Source organism: Thamnophis sirtalis, unplaced genomic scaffold, assembly GCF_051295495.1.
Source record: "Thamnophis sirtalis isolate CommonGarterSnake01/CBP01778 unplaced genomic scaffold, rThaSir2_p1.2 scaffold_2, whole genome shotgun sequence".
Taxonomy (NCBI): domain Eukaryota; kingdom Metazoa; phylum Chordata; class Lepidosauria; order Squamata; family Natricidae; genus Thamnophis; species Thamnophis sirtalis.
The window spans coordinates 11,004,592-11,024,643 of record NW_028261382.1 but is presented as its reverse complement, the minus strand read 5'-3'; positions in this window follow the sequence as shown (position 1 = coordinate 11,024,643).

Below are 20,052 nucleotides of genomic sequence, written 5' to 3'. Positions count from 1 at the left end.
CTTTCCATTGGCCACAATTAATTCTACATTTAATCAACTCAGATGCAAAGTCTTGAGCCCTTTACTTTCTTTGTCTTCTTTATGTTCCTCACCCTGCTCTGTTATTCTTTTACAACCAAATCCAGACTTTTAGAGAACATTAAGTATTGTTAAATGCTTTTATTAAAAGCTTAAATTTGCAGAGTTTGTTCACACGTATTGAGCCAAAGCTTGAGGGGGAAAAAAGCAGTTGATGACTGGCTTTGCACAGCATAAACTAAGCCACAGAGAATAGTTTACAAACATGCTAAACCACAAACATGTAAATTGTATGATGGCTGAGATTGTTGGGCAAATCCATTCAATGTCTTGCCATGTGCTGAAGAGGAAAATCTCCCCAAATATCCTTCCTATGGTAGTTGACAATTCCTGTTATATGAGAGAGAGAGAGAGAGAGAGAGAGAGGAAGGGAGGGAGGGAGAGAGAGAGAGAGAGAGATTATATGCATGTGTATATGTATGTATATACATACACACACCAACACCAACATGTGTGTGTGTGTGTGTGTTTGTGTGTGTAAAATAAAAATAATTTGTTGTTGGCACCTGAGTCACTTGTTGAGATGAGTGACTTTACAAATCATTTAAATAAGTAAAGAACAAATTGCATTTTAAATCTGTCAGAGTTCTTTGACTTCCACAGAAGACCAATATTTTAAACCTCCAGAACTGAAATGTGCCACAAAGAGGGAGGAATCAACTTATTTACCAAACACCTGAGTGCAGGACAAGAAACAATGGATGGAAACTAATCAAGGAGAGAAGCAACCTGAGATTGAGGAGAAATTTCTAAATGGTGAGAGCAGAGGTTTTGGGCACTGCATCACTTGGAGGCTTTTAGGAAGAGAGACTGGACAGCCACGTGTCTGCAATGGTAGGGTCTCCTGCTTAAGCAGAGGGTTGGGCTAGACGACCTCCGAGGTCCCTTCCAGTTCTATTCCGGTTAAACTGATTACATCCACATAACTAAAGTCTTGTCACTCTTTCCTTAAAGATTTTTTTTTTAAAAAAAAGCAAAGCACAGACTCCCCTGGATGGAAAGTCTGAGCGCGTCTTGTACTCTTGTATTTATCCAAATCTTTTTATTTATTTTATTTTATTTTTATTTTTGTCCAGAAATAAAAGAGGATGGGCATTAAAGGATAAAACGAACACAGCTGCCTCAGGGAGCACGAGACAACGAAGCCCCCCTCCCCACTTGCCCACTGCACCTCAGCTGCAGAGGGAAACCAAAAAAAAGGACAGCAACAGTGGAGAAGGCTCTCATTGGCTACGGCTAAAGCGGAGGGAGCTCTCTGATTGGCTGGCCTGCCCGGCGCGAAGTATAAGAACTTTAGGCTCTCCAACGCCGAGCCTAAAGAGTAGCAAGAGCTGCTCGCTTTGCGCGTCTCTCTGTGTTTCTGCGAGGGGCGCGCTTTTGTTGGGGGGGCCAGAGAGAGCGTTAAAGCCCTGGCCAGGATCCCCCAACCAAACAGCGGATGCGCGAGCCTGTTGATTCCGGAGTGTAAGTTGACGCCTGTTTTGGAAAGAAAATTAGCCTTAGTTCATATTCCTAGGCTTGTTTTATTTTAATGCCAAGTGTGCGCGCTTTGCTCTAATGCTAGCCAGAGTTTGTTTCCAGAGGGTAAATTGATCTCTGGCTCAAATTAGCCTCGGTTCATCATATCTGTACCAAAAAAAGTTAAACGGGGACCGAGAGGTGTGTGTGTGAACACTGGAGCTGGGAAACGATTAAAAACGGATTCTGCCTTCACCTGGTGGGCACCTGGCTCCGTCAACACGGGAACCTTTTGGTCAATTTTAAAAGTTTAATTGTGCTATTAATGTTGTATTTTTAAATGTTTTCTGTAGCTCCGAGGCTGGTTAGGTCAAAAGGGAGGGATAAAAAAAATATAATGAATTGTTTATGGTTAAGTCTATTGTTAACTAGAGCCCTTTGCCAGAGTCTCTCTGAGTATTTGGGTCTGAGATAAATTAGGCCAGGTGCATTTATTGAGAAAATGCACCAAAAGGAGGGAATTTGTGTGGTTTGGTCTATTTGTTAACCAAAGCCATTTGCCACAGTTTCTCTGGGCATTTCCATCTGAGGTAAATTTAGCCCAGGTGCATTTAATGAGAAAAGGCACAAAAGCAAATTTGTGTGGTTTGGTCTGTTAACCAAGCCATTTGCAATAGATTCTCCGGGCATTTCCACCTGTGGTAAATTTAGCCCAGGTGCATTTAATGACAAAATGCCCCCCAAAAGAGGGAAAAATTGTGGTTTGCTCTAATATTAACCAAGCCATTTGCAATAGATTCTCTGGGCATTTCCATTTGAGGTAAATTTAGCCCAGGTGCATTTAATGAGAAAAGGCACAAAAGCAAATTTGTGTGGTTTGGTCTGTTAACCAAGCCATTTGCAATAGATTCTCTGGGCATTTCCACCTGAGGTAAATTTAGCCCAGGTGCATTTAATAAGAAAAAAGCCCAAAAGAGGCAAATTTGCCAAAGATTCTCTGGGCATTTTCATCAGGTAAATTTAGCCCACGTTTATTTAATGAGAAAAGGCACAAAAAAGGATGCAATTTTTGTGGTTTGGTCTAATGTTAACCAAAGCCATTTGCCACAGTTTCTCTGGGCATTTCCATTTCAGGTAAATTTAGCCCAGGTGCATTTAATGACAAAAAAAACCCAAAAAGAGGGAAAAAAATGTGGTTTGCTCTAATATTAACCAAGCCATTTGCAATAGATTCTCTGGGCATTTCCACCTGAGGTAAATTTAGCCCAGGTGCATTTAATAAGAAAAAAAGCACAAAAGAGGCAAATTTGCCAAAGATTCCCTGGGCATTTTCATCAGGTAAATTTAGCTCATGTTTATTTAATGAGAAAAGGCACAAAAAAGGAGGCAATTTTTGTGGTTTGGTCTAATGTTAACCAAAGCCATTTGCCACAGTTTCTCTGGGCATTTCCATTTGAGGTAAATTTAGCCCAGGTGCATTTAATGACAAAAAGCCCCCCAAAAGAGGAAAAAAAATGTGGTTTGCTCTAATATTAACCAAGCCATTTGCAATAGATTCTCTGGGCATTTCCACCTGAGGTAAATTTAGCCCAGGTGCATTTAATAAGAAAAAAGCACAAAAGAGGCAAATTTGCCAAAGATTCTCTGGGCATTTTCATCAGGTAAATTTAGCCCACCTTTATTTAATGAGAAAAGGCACAAAAAAAGGAGGCAATTTTTGTGGTTTGGTCTAATGTTAACTAAGCCATTTGCAATAGTTTCTCTGACCATTTCCATTTCAGGTAAATTTAACCCAGGTGCATTTAATGAGAAAAGGCACAAAAGGCAAACTTTTGTGGTTTGGTCTATTGTTAACCATTTGCCACAGTCTGTGGGCATTAGGTCTATTTTATATAAAAATCCCTCCCCCCTCCCCTTGGTGAGTTAGTGTGGTTTGATACATTGTTTCAGAGCTTATTTTCATATAATCAGTTGGCATTTGGCTTCGTGGTGTACTTAATCATTTGCATTTTAATTTTCTGATTTTTTTTAAAAAAAATCTTAACTATAGTTTCCTGTATGTATTAATGTTTTTGTGCTCTAGTTTTTATCCCTATTGGTAAAAGTAATAGAATAACTAGGTCAGTGTTTCTCAACCTTGGTGACTTTAAATCCTGTGGATTTAGCTGGCTGGGGGATTCTGGGAGTTGAAGTCCATAGGACTTATAAGTCACCAAGGTTGAGAAACACTGAACTAGGTGGTGTCATTTTAATGGAATGTTCCTTATTTTGTTTATTTTTATGGTTTTGTAGCCAGAGAATGAGTCAATATTTTGAGTTGATTTTAGATGTGACCCATGTTTTTGTAGTAAGGTAGAAGTAATAATTTCTGTCAATGTAGTGTTAGCTATGGTCATTTATTTCCAGAGAATATTTTTTTGCAGTGTAGTATAGTCCTATATATGGCCCATGTCCTTCTGAGTTTCTCTCTTCTCATCTGGTTCTCTTCCAGTCCAAAGGGGGGGAGATTTCTGGACAAATTTTGGTAAAGACCTGTTAATTACATATTAAACTTGTTTTAAATGTTCCAATAACATTTTTTTTGTTTTGTAGCTATAAAATAAGTTATAGAAAGTTCATAGTAATATTACTACAGAATGTTTTTCTTAATATTTTTATTTTTAATTTCACAGGAATCATAGGCTATGGAATCCTGTTGACCACATCAGACAACAAGTATCATCCATAGTAAGACTCATGGGTTTATTATTATTTTTCCTTGAAGGTTTTCCTATCATATGTTGATAAAATCTGTAGGTTTTATGATGCATAACAGACAAATGTATCTGAATACAGGTTTGCAAATATGTTAAACACAGCACCGCAGGGTTTACCGTTGGTTAAGCTTGTGGACTTTCATTTGCGCATGCGCGGGAGTAATTTTGCGCGTGCGAAACCGCCGCCTCTGTGCCGCCGACACTGTGCCGCCTACGCGCCTGCGACTGTGCCGCCGCTTGTCTATCGAGTCTAAAAATTTGGGGACTGCTGCAATACAATACCTGTTCATACAAGGTATAAAGCTTTTATGTGAGACTCATACTGGAAAGAAGATTCCATGGCTCAGCGGGTTCTCTCTTCCAGTCCCTGAGAAATCACTGACTGCGCCTCCCGCTGGGGGACATGAGGTGTTTCATCTTAGTACCCCTTTCAGTCCCTGAGCTTCCACCAGTGGGACTCATACTGGAAAGGAGATTCCATGGCTGAGCTGGTTCTCTCTTCCATTCCCTGAGAAATCACTGGTTGGGACTCAAACTGGGGGGGGACATAAGGTGTTTCTCTTACTGGCCCTTTCAGTATCAAGGGGAATTATTGTTTACTTGCTTCTTAATCTGTTATAATATTTATGTTACAATATGCTTTTTGACTAGTGGATTACATGTTTTAATTATACTATAAATGTTCATGTCTATATGTTTATTGATGGCCAAATATATGGCTTTAGCTGAGGCTTCCATTCTCTGAGACCACGAACCAGTTTGATTGGCCTGCTCTTTAGAAGAACCAGCACACCAATGATGGTAATGTTCTGGCCAAGTACTTTGTGCCAAATTCGGAGTCCTTCATGGCCTCACCCAGTTCTCGCCACAGCTCCTAATTGCACCAAGAGCTAAACTGGTTCTGGGGGCTTGGCCTTAACGTGCCAGGCCCCCAACTTGCAATCTATAGAAATATATTGGTGTGCAGTTTAATTACTTTACCTGTGGCTGCCATTCTTACACCACGAACCAGTTTGATTGGCTTGGCTCTTTATAAGAACCGGCACACCAATGATGGTAATGTTTTGGCCAAGTACTTTGTGCCAACTTCGGAGTCCTTCATGGCCTCACCCAATTCTTGCCACAGCTCCTAATTGCACCAAGAGCTAAACTGGTTCTGGGGGCTTGGCCTTAACGTGCCAGGCCCCCAACTTCCAATCTATAGAAATATATTGGTGTGCATTTTAATTACTTTAGCTGTGGCTGCCATTCTTAGACCACGAACCAGTTTGATTGGCTTGGCTCTTTAGAAGAACCGGCACACCAATGATGGTAATGTTCTGGCCAAGTACTTTGTGCCAACTTCGGAGTCCTTCATGGCCTCACCCAATTCTCGCCACAGCTCCTAATTGCACCAAGAGCTGAACTGGTTCTGGGGGATTGGCCTTAACGTGCCAGGCCCCCAACTTCCAATTTATAGAAATATATTGGTCTGCATTTTAATTACTTTGGCTGTGGCTGCCATTCTTAGACCACGAACCAGTTTGATTGGCTTGGCTCTTTAGAAGAACCAGCACACCAATCATGGTAATGTTTTGGCCAAGTACTTTGTGCCAACTTCGGAGTCCTTCATGGCCTCACCCAATTCTCGCCACAGCTCCTAATTGCACCAAGAGCTAAACTGGTTCTGGGGGCTTGGCCTTAACGTGCCAGGCCCCCAACTTGCAATCTATAGAAATATATTGGTCTGCATTTTAATTACTTTAGCTGTGGCTGCCATTCTTAGACCACGAACCAGTTTGATTGGCTTGGCTCTTTAGAAGAACCGGCACACCAATGATGGTAATGTTCTGGCCAAGTATTTTGTGCCAACTTCGGAGTCCTTCATGGCCTCACCCAATTCTCGCCACAGCTCCTAATTGCGCCAAGAGCTGAACTGGTTCTGGGGGATTGGCCTTAACGTGCCAGGCCCCCAACTTGCAATCTATAGAAATATATTGGTCTGCATTTTAATTACTTTGGCTGTGGCTGCCATTCTTCGACCATGAACCAGTTTGATTGGCTTGGCTCTTTAGAAGAACCAGCACACCAATCATGGTAATGTTCTGGGCAACTATTTTGTGCCAGCTTCAGAGTCCTTCATGGCCTCACCCAGTTCTCGCCATAGCTCCTAATTGCACCAAGAGCCAAACTGTTTCTGGGGGATTGGCCTTAACGTGCCAGGCCCCCAACTTGCAATCTATAGAAATATATTGGTGTGCGCTTTAATTACTTTAGCTGTGGCTGCCATTGTTAGAACACGGACCAGTTTGATTGGCTTGGCTCTTTGCAAGAACCGGCACACCAATGATGGTAATGTTCTGGGCAACTTCTTTGTGCCAACTTCGGAGTCCTTCATGGCCTCACCTAATTCACGCCACAGCTCCTAAATGCCCAAGAGCTGAACTGGTTCGGGGGGCTTGGCCTTAACGTGCCAGGCCCCCAACTTGCAATCTATAGAAATATATTGGTGTGCAGTTTAATTACTTTACCTGTGGCTGCCATTCTTAGACCACGAACCAGTTTGATTGGCTTGGCTCTTTGCAAGAACCGGCACACCAATGATGGTAATGTTTTGGCCAGGTACTTTGTGCCAGCTTCAGAGTCCTTCATGGCCTCACCCAATTCTCGCCACAGCTCCTAATTGCACCAAGAGCTGAACTGGTTCTGGGGGATTGGCCCTAACGTGCCAGGCCCCCAACTTACAATCTATAGAAATATATTGGTGTGCATTTTAATTACTTTAGCTGTGGCTGCCATTCTTAGACCACGAACCAGTTTGATTGGCCTGCTCTTTAGAAGAACCAGCACACCAATCATGGTAATGTTCTGGGCAACTATTTTGTGCCAGCTTCAGAGTCCTTCATGGCCTCACCCAGTTCTCGCCATAGCTCCTAATTGCACCAAGAGCCAAACTGTTTCTGGGGGATTGGCCTTAACGTGCCAGGCCCCCAACTTGCAATCTATAGAAATATATTGGTGTGCAGTTTAATTACTTTACCTGTGGCTGCCATTCTTACACCACGAACCAGTATGATTGGCTTGGCTCTTTATAAGAACCGGCACACCAATGATGGTAATGTTTTGGCCAAGTACTTTGTGCCAACTTCGGAGTCCTTCATGGCCTCATCCAATTCTCGCCACAGCTCCTAATTCTACCAAGAGCTGAACTGGTTCGGGGGACTTGGCCTTAACGTGCCAGGCCCCCAACTTGCAATCTATAGAAATATATTGGTGTGCAGTTTAATTACTTTATCTTTGGCTGCCATTCTTAGACCACGAACCAGTTTGATTGGCTTGGCTCTTTGCAAGAACCGGCACACCAATGATGGTAATGTTTTGGCCAAGTACTTTGTGCCAACTTCGGAGTCCTTTATGGCCTCACCCAATTCTCGCCACAGCTCCTAATTGCACCAAGAGCTAAACTGGTTCTGGGGGCTTGGCCTTAACGTGCCAGGCCCCCAACTTCCAATTTATAGAAATATATTGGTGTGCATTTTAATTACTTTAGCTGTGGCTCCCATTCTCTCAGACCACGAACCAGTTTGATTGGCTTGGCTCTTTAGAAGAACCGGCACACCAATGATGGTAATGTTCTGGCCAAGTACTTTGTGCCAACTTCGGAGTCCTTCATGGCCTCACCCAATTCTCGCCACAGCTCCTAATTGCACCAAGAGCTGAACTGGTTCTGGGGGATTGGCCTTAACGTGCCAGGCCCCCAACTTGCAATCTATAGAAATATATTGGTGTGCAGTTTAATTACTTTATCTTTGGCTGCCATTCTTAGACCACGAACCAGTTTGATTGGCTTGGCTCTTTGCAAGAACCGGCACACCAATGATGGTAATGTTTTGGCCAAGTACTTTGTGCCAACTTCGGAGTCCTTTATGGCCTCACCCAATTCTCGCCACAGCTCCTAATTGCACCAAGAGCTAAACTGGTTCTGGGGGCTTGGCCTTAACGTGCCAGGCCCCCAACTTCCAATTTATAGAAATATATTGGTGTGCATTTTAATTACTTTAGCTGTGGCTCCCATTCTCTCAGACCACGAACCAGTTTGATTGGCTTGGCTCTTTAGAAGAACCGGCACACCAATGATGGTAATGTTCTGGCCAAGTACTTTGTGCCAACTTCGGAGTCCTTCATGGCCTCACCCAATTCTCGCCACAGCTCCTAATTGCACCAAGAGCTGAACTGGTTCTGGGGGATTGGCCTTAACGTGCCAGGCCCCCAACTTGCAATCTATAGAAATATATTGGTGTGCAGTTTAATTACTTTATCTTTGGCTGCCATTCTTAGACCACGAACCAGTTTGATTGGCTTGGCTCTTTGCAAGAACCGGCACACCAATGATGGTAATGTTTTGGCCAAGTACTTTGTGCCAACTTCGGAGTCCTTTATGGCCTCACCCAATTCTCGCCACAGCTCCTAATTGCACCAAGAGCTAAACTGGTTCTGGGGGCTTGGCCTTAACGTGCCAGGCCCCCAACTTCCAATTTATAGAAATATATTGGTGTGCATTTTAATTACTTTAGCTGTGGCTCCCATTCTCTCAGACCACGAACCAGTTTGATTGGCTTGGCTCTTTAGAAGAACCGGCACACCAATGATGGTAATGTTCTGGCCAAGTACTTTGTGCCAACTTCGGAGTCCTTCATGGCCTCACCCAATTCTCGCCACAGCTCCTAATTGCACCAAGAGCTAAACTGGTTCTGGGGGCTTGGCCTTAACGTGCCAGGCCCCCAACTTGCAATCTATAGAAATATATTGGTGTGCATTTTAATTACTTTAGCTGTGGCTGCCATTCTTAGACCACGAACCAGTTTGATTGGCTTGGCTCTTTAGAAGAACCGGCACACCAATGATGGTAATGTTCTGGCCAAGTACTTTGTGCCAACTTCGGAGTCCTTCATGGCCTCACCCAATTCTCGCCACAGCTCTTAATTGCACCAAGAGCTGAACTGGTTCTGGGGGCTTGGCCTTAACGTGCCAGGCCCCCAACTTGCAATCTATAGAAATATATTGGTCTGCATTTTAATTACTTTGGCTGTGGCTGCCATTCTTAGACCACGAACCAGTTTGATTGGCGTGGCTCTTTAGAAGAACCGGCACACCAATGATGGTAATGTTCTGGGCAACTATTTTGTGCCAGCTTCAGAGTCCTTCATGGCTTCACCCAGTTCTCGCCATAGCTCCTAATTGCACCAAGAGCCAAACTGGTTCTGGGGGATTGGCCTTAACGTGCCAGGCCCCCAACTTGCAATCTATAGAAATATATTGGTGTGCACTTTAATCACTTTAGCTGTGGCTGCCATTGTTAGAACACGGACCAGTTTGATTGGCGTGGCTCTTTAGAAGAACCAGCACACCAATGATGTTAATATTCTGGGCAACTTCTTTGTGCCAACTTCGGAGTCCTTCATGGCCTCACCCAATTAACGCCACAGCTCCTAAATGCCCAAGAGCTGAACTGGTACGGGGGGCTTGGCCTTAACGTGCCAGGCCCCCAACTTGCAATCTATAGAAATATATTGGTGTGCAGTTTAATTACTTTACCTGTGGCTGCCATTCTTAGACCACGAACCAGTTTGATTGGCTTGGCTCTTTACAAGAACCGGCACACCAATGATGGTAATGTTTTGGCCAAGTACTTTGTGCCAACTTCGGAGTCCTTTATGGCCTCACCCAATTCTCGCCACAGCTCCTAATTGCACCAAGAGCTAAACTGGTTCTGGGGGCTTGGCCTTAACGTGCCAGGCCCCCAACTTCCAATTTATAGAAATATATTGGTGTGCATTTTAATTACTTTAGCTGTGGCTCCCATTCTCTCAGACCACGAACCAGTTTGATTGGCTTGGCTCTTTAGAAGAACCGGCACACCAATGATGGTAATGTTCTGGCCAAGTACTTTGTGCCAACTTCGGAGTCCTTCATGGCCTCACCCAATTCTCGCCACAGCTCCTAATTGCACCAAGAGCTGAACTGGTTCTGGGGGATTGGCCTTAACGTGCCAGGCCCCCAACTTGCAATCTATAGAAATATATTGGTGTGCAGTTTAATTACTTTATCTTTGGCTGCCATTCTTAGACCACGAACCAGTTTGATTGGCTTGGCTCTTTGCAAGAACCGGCACACCAATGATGGTAATGTTTTGGCCAAGTACTTTGTGCCAACTTCGGAGTCCTTTATGGCCTCACCCAATTCTCGCCACAGCTCCTAATTGCACCAAGAGCTAAACTGGTTCTGGGGGCTTGGCCTTAACGTGCCAGGCCCCCAACTTCCAATTTATAGAAATATATTGGTGTGCATTTTAATTACTTTAGCTGTGGCTCCCATTCTCTCAGACCACGAACCAGTTTGATTGGCTTGGCTCTTTAGAAGAACCGGCACACCAATGATGGTAATGTTCTGGCCAAGTACTTTGTGCCAACTTCGGAGTCCTTCATGGCCTCACCCAATTCTCGCCACAGCTCCTAATTGCACCAAGAGCTGAACTGGTTCTGGGGGATTGGCCTTAACGTGCCAGGCCCCCAACTTGCAATCTATAGAAATATATTGGTGTGCAGTTTAATTACTTTATCTTTGGCTGCCATTCTTAGACCACGAACCAGTTTGATTGGCTTGGCTCTTTGCAAGAACCGGCACACCAATGATGGTAATGTTTTGGCCAAGTACTTTGTGCCAACTTCGGAGTCCTTTATGGCCTCACCCAATTCTCGCCACAGCTCCTAATTGCACCAAGAGCTAAACTGGTTCTGGGGGCTTGGCCTTAACGTGCCAGGCCCCCAACTTCCAATTTATAGAAATATATTGGTGTGCATTTTAATTACTTTAGCTGTGGCTCCCATTCTCTCAGACCACGAACCAGTTTGATTGGCTTGGCTCTTTAGAAGAACCGGCACACCAATGATGGTAATGTTCTGGCCAAGTACTTTGTGCCAACTTCGGAGTCCTTCATGGCCTCACCCAATTCTCGCCACAGCTCCTAATTGCACCAAGAGCTAAACTGGTTCTGGGGGCTTGGCCTTAACGTGCCAGGCCCCCAACTTGCAATCTATAGAAATATATTGGTGTGCATTTTAATTACTTTAGCTGTGGCTGCCATTCTTAGACCACGAACCAGTTTGATTGGCTTGGCTCTTTAGAAGAACCGGCACACCAATGATGGTAATGTTCTGGCCAAGTACTTTGTGCCAACTTCGGAGTCCTTCATGGCCTCACCCAATTCTCGCCACAGCTCTTAATTGCACCAAGAGCTGAACTGGTTCTGGGGGCTTGGCCTTAACGTGCCAGGCCCCCAACTTGCAATCTATAGAAATATATTGGTCTGCATTTTAATTACTTTGGCTGTGGCTGCCATTCTTAGACCACGAACCAGTTTGATTGGCGTGGCTCTTTAGAAGAACCGGCACACCAATGATGGTAATGTTCTGGGCAACTATTTTGTGCCAGCTTCAGAGTCCTTCATGGCTTCACCCAGTTCTCGCCATAGCTCCTAATTGCACCAAGAGCCAAACTGGTTCTGGGGGATTGGCCTTAACGTGCCAGGCCCCCAACTTGCAATCTATAGAAATATATTGGTGTGCACTTTAATCACTTTAGCTGTGGCTGCCATTGTTAGAACACGGACCAGTTTGATTGGCGTGGCTCTTTAGAAGAACCAGCACACCAATGATGTTAATATTCTGGGCAACTTCTTTGTGCCAACTTCGGAGTCCTTCATGGCCTCACCCAATTAACGCCACAGCTCCTAAATGCCCAAGAGCTGAACTGGTACGGGGGGCTTGGCCTTAACGTGCCAGGCCCCCAACTTGCAATCTATAGAAATATATTGGTGTGCAGTTTAATTACTTTACCTGTGGCTGCCATTCTTAGACCACGAACCAGTTTGATTGGCTTGGCTCTTTACAAGAACCGGCACACCAATGATGGTAATGTTTTGGCCAAGTACTTTGTGCCAACATCGGAGTCCTTCATGGCCTCACCCAATTCTCGCCACAGCTCCTAATTCTACCAAGAGCTAAACTGGTTCTGGGGGATTGGCCTTAACGTGCCAGGCCCCCAACTTCCAATTTATAGAAATATATTGGTGTGCATTTTAATTACTTTAGCTGTGGCTCCCATTCTCTCAGACCACGAACCAGTTTGATTGGCTTGGCTCTTTAGAAGAACCGGCACACCAATGATGGTAATGTTCTGGCCAAGTACTTTGTGCCAACTTCGGAGTCCTTCATGGCCTCACCCAATTCTCGCCACAGCTCCTAATTGCACCAAGAGCTGAACTGGTTCTGGGGGATTGGCCCTAACGTGCCAGGCCCCCAACTTCCAATCTATAGAAATATATTGGTGTGCATTTTAATTACTTTAGCTGTGGCTGCCATTCTTAGACCACGAACCAGTTTGATTGGCTTGGCTCTTTAGAAGAACCAGCACACCAATCATGGTAATGTTCTGGGCAACTATTTTGTGCCAGCTTCAGAGTCCTTCATGGCCTCACCCAGTTCTCGCCATAGCTCCTAATTGCACCAAGAGCCAAACTGTTTCTGGGGGATTGGCCTTAACGTGCCAGGCCCCCAACTTGCAATCTATAGAAATATATTGGTGTGCGCTTTAATTACTTTAGCTGTGGCTGCCATTGTTAGAATACGGACCAGTTTGATTGGCGTGGCTCTTTAGAAGAACCAGCACACCAATGATGTTAATATTCTGGGCAACTTCTTTGTGCCAACTTCGGAGTCCTTCATGGCCTCACCCAATTCACGCCACAGCTCCTAAATGCCCAAGAGCTGAACTGGTTCGGGGGGCTTGGCCTTAACGTGCCAGGCCCCCAACTTGCAATCTATAGAAATATATTGGTGTGCAGTTTAATTACTTTAGCTGTGGCTGCCATTCTTAGACCACGAACCAGTTTGATTGGCTTGGCTCTTTGCAAGAACCGGCACACCAATGATGGTAATGTTTTGGCCAAGTACTTTGTGCCAAATTCGGAGTCCTTCATGGCCTCACCCAATTCTCGCCACAGCTCCTAATTGCACCAAGAGCTAAACTGGTTCTGGGGGCTTGGCCTTAACGTGCCAGGCCCCCAACTTGCAATCTATAGAAATATATTGGTGTGCAGTTTAATTACTTTACCTGTGGCTGCCATTCTTACACCACGAACCAGTTTGATTGGCTTGGCTCTTTATAAGAACCGGCACACCAATGATGGTAATGTTTTGGCCAAGTACTTTGTGCCAACTTCGGAGTCCTTCATGGCCTCACCCAATTCTCGCCACAGCTCCTAATTCTACCAAGAGCTAAACTGGTTCTGGGGGCTTGGCCTTAACGTGCCAGGCCCCCAACTTGCAATCTATAGAAATATATTGGTGTGCAGTTTAATTACTTTAGCTGTGGCTGCCATTGTTAGAACACGGACCCGTTTGATTGGCTTGGCTCTTTAGAAGAACCGCCACACCAATGATGGTAATGTTCTGGCCAAGTACTTTGTGCCAACTTCGGAGTCCTTCATGGCCTCACCCAATTCTCGCCACAGCTCCTAATTGCACCAAGAGCTGAACTGGTTCTGGGGGCTTGGCCTTAACGTGCCAGGCCCCCAACTTGCAATCTATAGAAATATATTGGTGTGCATTTTAATTACTTTAGCTGTGGCTGCCATTCTTAGACCACGAACCAGTTTGATTGGCCTGCTCTTTAGAAGAACCAGCACACCAATCATGGTAATGTTCTGGGCAACTATTTTGTGCCAGCTTCAGAGTCCTTCATGGCCTCACCCAGTTCTCGCCATAGCTCCTAATTGCACAAAGAGCCAAACTGTTTCTGGGGGATTGGCCTTAACGTGCCAGGCCCCCAACTTGCAATCTATAGAAATATATTGGTGCGCGCTTTAATTACTTTAGCTGTGGCTGCCATTGTTAGAACACGGACCAGTTTGATTGGCGTGGCTCTTTAGAAGAACCAGCACACCAATGATGTTAATATTCTGGGCAACTTCTTTGTGCCAACTTCGGAGTCCTTCATGGCCTCACCCAATTCACGCCACAGCTCCTAAATGCCCAAGAGCTGAACTGGTTCTGGGGGCTTGGCCTTAACGTGCCAGGCCCCCAACTTGCAATCTATAGAAATATATTGGTGTGCAGTTTAATTACTTTATCTGTGGCTGCCATTCTTAGACCACGAACCAGTTTGATTGGCTTGGCTCTTTGCAAGAACCGGCACACCAATGATGGTAATGTTTTGGCCAAGTACTTTGTGCCAACTTCGGAGTCCTTTATGGCCTCACCCAATTCTCGCCACAGCTCCTAATTGCACCAAGAGCTAAACTGGTTCTGGGGGCTTGGCCTTAACGTGCCAGGCCCCCAACTTGCAATCTATAGAAATATATTGGTGTGCAGTTTAATTACTTTAGCTGTGGCTGCCATTGTTAGAACACGGACCAGTTTGATTGGCTTGGCTCTTTAGAAGAACCGGCACACCAATGATGGTAATGTTCTGGCCACGTACTTTGTGCCAACTTCGGAGTCCTTCATGGCCTCACCCAATTCACGCCACAGCTCCTAAATGCCCAAGAGCTAAACTGGTTCTGGGGGCTTGGCCTTAACGTGCCAGGCCCCCAACTTGCAATCTATAGAAATATATTGGTGTGCCCTTTAATTACTTTAGCTGTGGCTGCCATTGTTAGAACACGGACCAGTTTGATTGGCTTGGCTCTTTAGAAGAACCGGCACACCAATGATGGTAATGTTCTGGCCAAGTACTTTGTGCCAACTTCGGAGTCCTTCATGGCCTCACCCAATTCTCGCCACAGCTCCTAATTGCACCAAGAGCTAAACTGGTTCTGGGGGATTGGCCTTAACGTGCCAGGCCCCCAACTTCCAATCTATAGAAATATATTGGTGTGCATTTTAATTACTTTAGCTGTGGCTCCCATTCTCTCAGACCACGAACCAGTTTGATTGGCTTGGCTCTTTAGAAGAACCAGCACACCAATATGCTAATGTTTTGGGGAAGTATTTAGTGCCATCTTCGGAGTCCTTCATGGCCTCACCCAGTTCTCGCCACAGCTCCTAAATGCACCAAGAGCTAAACTGTTTCTGGGGGATTGGCCTTAACGTGCCAGGCCCCCAATTTGCAATCTATAGAAATATATTGGTCTGCATTTTAATTACTTTAGCTGTGGCTGCCATTCTTAGACCACGAACCAGTTTGATTGGCTTGGCTCTTTACAAGAACCGGCACACCAATGATGGTAATGTTCTGGCCAAGTACTTTGTGCCAACTTCGGAGTCCTTTATGGCCTCACCCAATTCTCGCCACAGCTCCTAATTGCACCAAGAGCTAAACTGGTTCTGGGGCCTTGGCCTTAACGTGCCAGGCCCCCAACTTGCAATCTATAGAAATATATTGGTGTGCAGTTTAATTACTTTACCTGTGGCTGCCATTCTTACACCACGAACCAGTTTGATTGGCTTGGCTCTTTATAAGAACCGGCACACCAATGATGGTAATGTTTTGGCCAAGTACTTTGTGCCAACTTCGGAGTCCTTCATGGCCTCACCCAATTCTCGCCACAGCTCCTAATTGCACCAAGAGCTAAACTGGTTCTGGGGGATTGGCCTTAACGTGCCAGGCCCCCAACTTCCAATCCATAGAAATATATTGGTGTGCATTTTAATTACGTAAGCTATGGCTGCCATTCTCAGACCATGAACCAGTTTGATTGGCTTGTCTCTTTAGAAGAACCAGCACACCAATATGCTAATGTTTTGGGGAAGTATTTAGTGCCATCTTCGGAGTCCTTCATGGCCTCACCCAGTTCTCGCCACAGCTCCTAAATGCACCAAGAGCTAAACTGGTTCTGGGGGATTGTCCTTAATGTGCCAGGTCCCCAACTTGCAATCTATAGAAATATATTGGTCTACACTTTAATTACTTTAGCTGTGGCTGCCATTAGCTGTTTCCTTTTGGTTTGTTTTAATGTGATGATTTAATGGTGAGACAGTAAAAGTTTTATGTGGATTTCTGCACTTTGTTAGTTTATTCCTCCTAACACAACTATTAACCATTCCTAGACAAACTGAAGCTAGTGCCAGATGATCAGGAATAAACAAGGTAAATAACAATGTTTCATTTAAGGAATTTGAAATCTGGGATAAAATAAGTAGCCATGGTTTGTAGGAAATAAAGACAAACATGCTTGAAGCAAATTTCTTCTAATTTTTTGTTTTAGCCTTTATCGCACCATCAAATGCTGTCTTACAATGCTTTCTCTTACATTTCAAATTGTTTTGGAGAATTTTGTAACCCTTATCATTCTTCATTTTTTTTAAAGTAGTAGAATATAGTGGGGAGCTGTGAAATAATTTTTTGCTGTGGCTCAAATTTTTTAAAAAAGTGGTCCAGTTCTGAGGGCTTGATGCACTTTTAGAATACAGAACTGAATTTGTAGAATAAAAAAAAAATTGCCCAGGGATGATGGGTGATGTCACCTTCATCTTCTCCATAGCACATCATAGATGGAAACTCTTATTCATTGGTTTTAATTCTAAACTTATATTTTCCTTTTTCTCCAAACAGAAGAAATTCTTCAGCTGATTGTCCATTCTGCCTGGGACATCATTTAAGAATAGCGACATGTGTTTCATCGTTGCCATTCATCATTTAATTCTGTTCTTCTTTTAGTGCTGATGCTCTGTTTTACTATTTTATAGCTATGTATTACTTATCTTGTGTTTTACATTTTTTGAAATATTGTTGATTGGATTTTGTTGTAAATCATTGAAGGATGGCTATCCCAGAAGTGTGAAATATAAAAATATATGAAATTAAAGACTTGCTATTAGAAATAAACTGCTATGTCTCTTTGATGATATTAGTGAAGATATGGCGAAGAGTTTGGATCTGTCCAGCTGCCATTGGCTACTGTGAATACCTGCTCTCCAAGGATGTTGGCTTTTGCTGTGTCCAGAAATATACCCGCTGATAGGCCAGTGAGGAAGATAAATGGCACAGGAGGAAACAAGTGAGCTCACTGTTACAATGCTTTATCTCACACCGTCTGCTGCTCTACCAGTGTGCCAGCCAAGTTATCTTTAAACATGAAAATAGGTTTCCAGAACACTACTGGACCAGTGTTCAGAAGTAGCCCGAAGGATAATTTATCAGCATGAAACATATCCACACCAATAATCTTGTCACTTGAACAGTTTTAAAGTTTGCTTCAGCCTTCTTCCCAAGAACCCACTTAAAATTGTTCAAGATTATCCAAGCATTAAAATTACTTGGTTTATTTCTTGCTGGCAGGTAATCAATCCTAGGTGGGAGGGAAATCCAAGCAAGGAATTCACCAACTGTTGCCTTTAAATTTATCCTACATTAAAATGTGGAGGACGTCACACTAACAAATCTTACTGATGCAGAATACAATTTGGGTTGGTGCAAATTATGTTGATAATACATTTCTGGAAACTGAAGAGCTGAAGCAATATGTATTTATGAAGCTGTGAAGAAGCACACTAGTGCTCACCACTGTCCCCATGCCCAATATTACCTGGGCTACTTTTTACCAATGTTTTTGACTTGCGCATCAGCAATATTCACAAACTTGCACACGTGCAAGTCTGTATGTGTGCTTTGTTCTCAGCAGCAAATCAAAATCCCAGGTGTCCAGAGAATGTAAAATTCCTGACTTCCACTGACAAGTAGCTTTTTTAGACAATCGTGGACCTGCCAACAATTATTTCAAGAAATAGTTGTGAATGTAGGTATCCACCCCCACTCACTCAGTGCCATTATCTTCTCTTACAACTCCCACACAATTTACTATTGCCTACATAGATGAGGCTGCATGCACTCTTCATTGTCTGGAGAGAACAGGCATAGCAAACTTGAAGTTTCAGCCGGCAGTTTACACACTTCAATGTCAATTAGTTTGTTCAATTTGCACAATGACTGAAAGAGTGTGCATATGAATGTAGGAAGTGTGCCACCAACTAAGGTCTCACCAACTAAACCAAAAGTAGAACTAGAAAAAGGCAGGAGGTTGGTAATCCTACTACCAAGATAGATACATTTCATTGTTTTTTTCTTTTGGTGAGGGTGGGGCTGGAGACTCTGGGCCAAGAAAGTACCAACTCCAATTTTCAGGAATCGCATCCATGAAAGTTTATCCATGACTTATTCAGTGAAACCCATTTTACATCATTATGCAATACACAACCACAAAGCAGGCTCACACAACAATGGTTCCCAAAAATGGCTTTTTTTAAAAAAATTGCAACTGGACATACATTGCCCTTTCCATATGAATTGTTAAGGAAAGAAAATACAACAAATACAGATGGGCCTCAACTTACAACAGTTCATTTAGTGGCCCTTTGAAGTTACAAGGGCACTGAAAAAGTGAGTTCTTGTCGGGTTTTTTTCCACTTATGACCATTGCAGGATTCTCTATGGTCACATGACCAAAATTCCGATGATTGGCAACTGACTCCTGCTTACGATGGTTGCTGCGTCTCGTGATCATTGTTTGTAAACTGACAACATCAATGGGGGAGGCAGATTTACTTAACTCTGTTACTAACGTAATAACCCTGCTGGCAAGAAAGGTTGTAAAATGAGGCAAAACTCACTTAACAAACTTCTCACTTCGCAACAGAAATGGGCTAATGTAAGTCAAGGTCTATTCGTAATTGTCCTATGAGAAGGATGCCCAGAGAAGAGTCGTTCGTGTCCCGAAGCCTAGAGAGGCAGGAGAGCTTTGCAAAGTCTCGTGGAGGAGCTGATAATCAGACAGCTGATTGGTGGAGAAAGTTCTTCAAGCGGTGGCAGCCCCCATTTTACCAAGGAATTGTTGGGGTGCTGAAAATGGCGGCTGCTTCCAGGAAGCATGCAAGGTAACAGTCCTGAGTGCTGCAGGGATGGTGAAGGAGACTGGCGGGGGGGGGGGGCTGCAGCTTCCCTGTGATCTGTTGTGAGTGCAAAAGACTGAAGGGCTGCATCTGTCTATGAAATGCATCAGTAGGTACTTTTCGGGTATCCGTTGGTTTGAACAGCCACTAAACAGCCTGTCTTTTCTCAAGAACGACCTTCACATGGGAAAATCCTATTGGGGTACAAATCCACTTAGGGTTATATCTCCATGAGAGCAAAACACATATAGCAAATAGATTTGTAATGCATAGATATGCTTGGGGGGGACTTTACGAGACTGCCTTCTCCACACTTCCTAGTAAAATACATAGGAAAATCCCTTTGGGGTGCAAATCTGATTAGGGTTGGGTCCAGGAGTGGGTTCCTGCCAGTTCTAACCTCTTCTATAGAAGAGGTTCCACAAATCTACAGTGTCGTTTAGAACCGGTTCCAGCTCCCTCCGCCCACATGTTCGCACATCATCAAGATGAAGAGCGAGAGGAGGAATTCTGGGAGTTGAAGTCCACAAGTCTTAAAGCTGTCAAGTTTGAACACCCCTGGGGTTTTTCTTGCAAGGGTCTTGTAACTTGACAGCTTTAAGACTTGCGTGCTTCAAATGCCAGAGTTCCTGAGCCAACATTTTAGTTGCTAAGCAAGAGCATTGTTAAGTGAGTTTAACCACATTTTACAAGTTGGCCACGCCCACCCAGTCACATGACTGTCAAGCCATTCTCACCCAGTCACATGGCCAGCAAGCCACTCCCACCCAGTCACATGACTGGCAAGCCACTCCCACAAAGCAGGCCACATCTACAGAAGAGGTTCTAAAAATTTT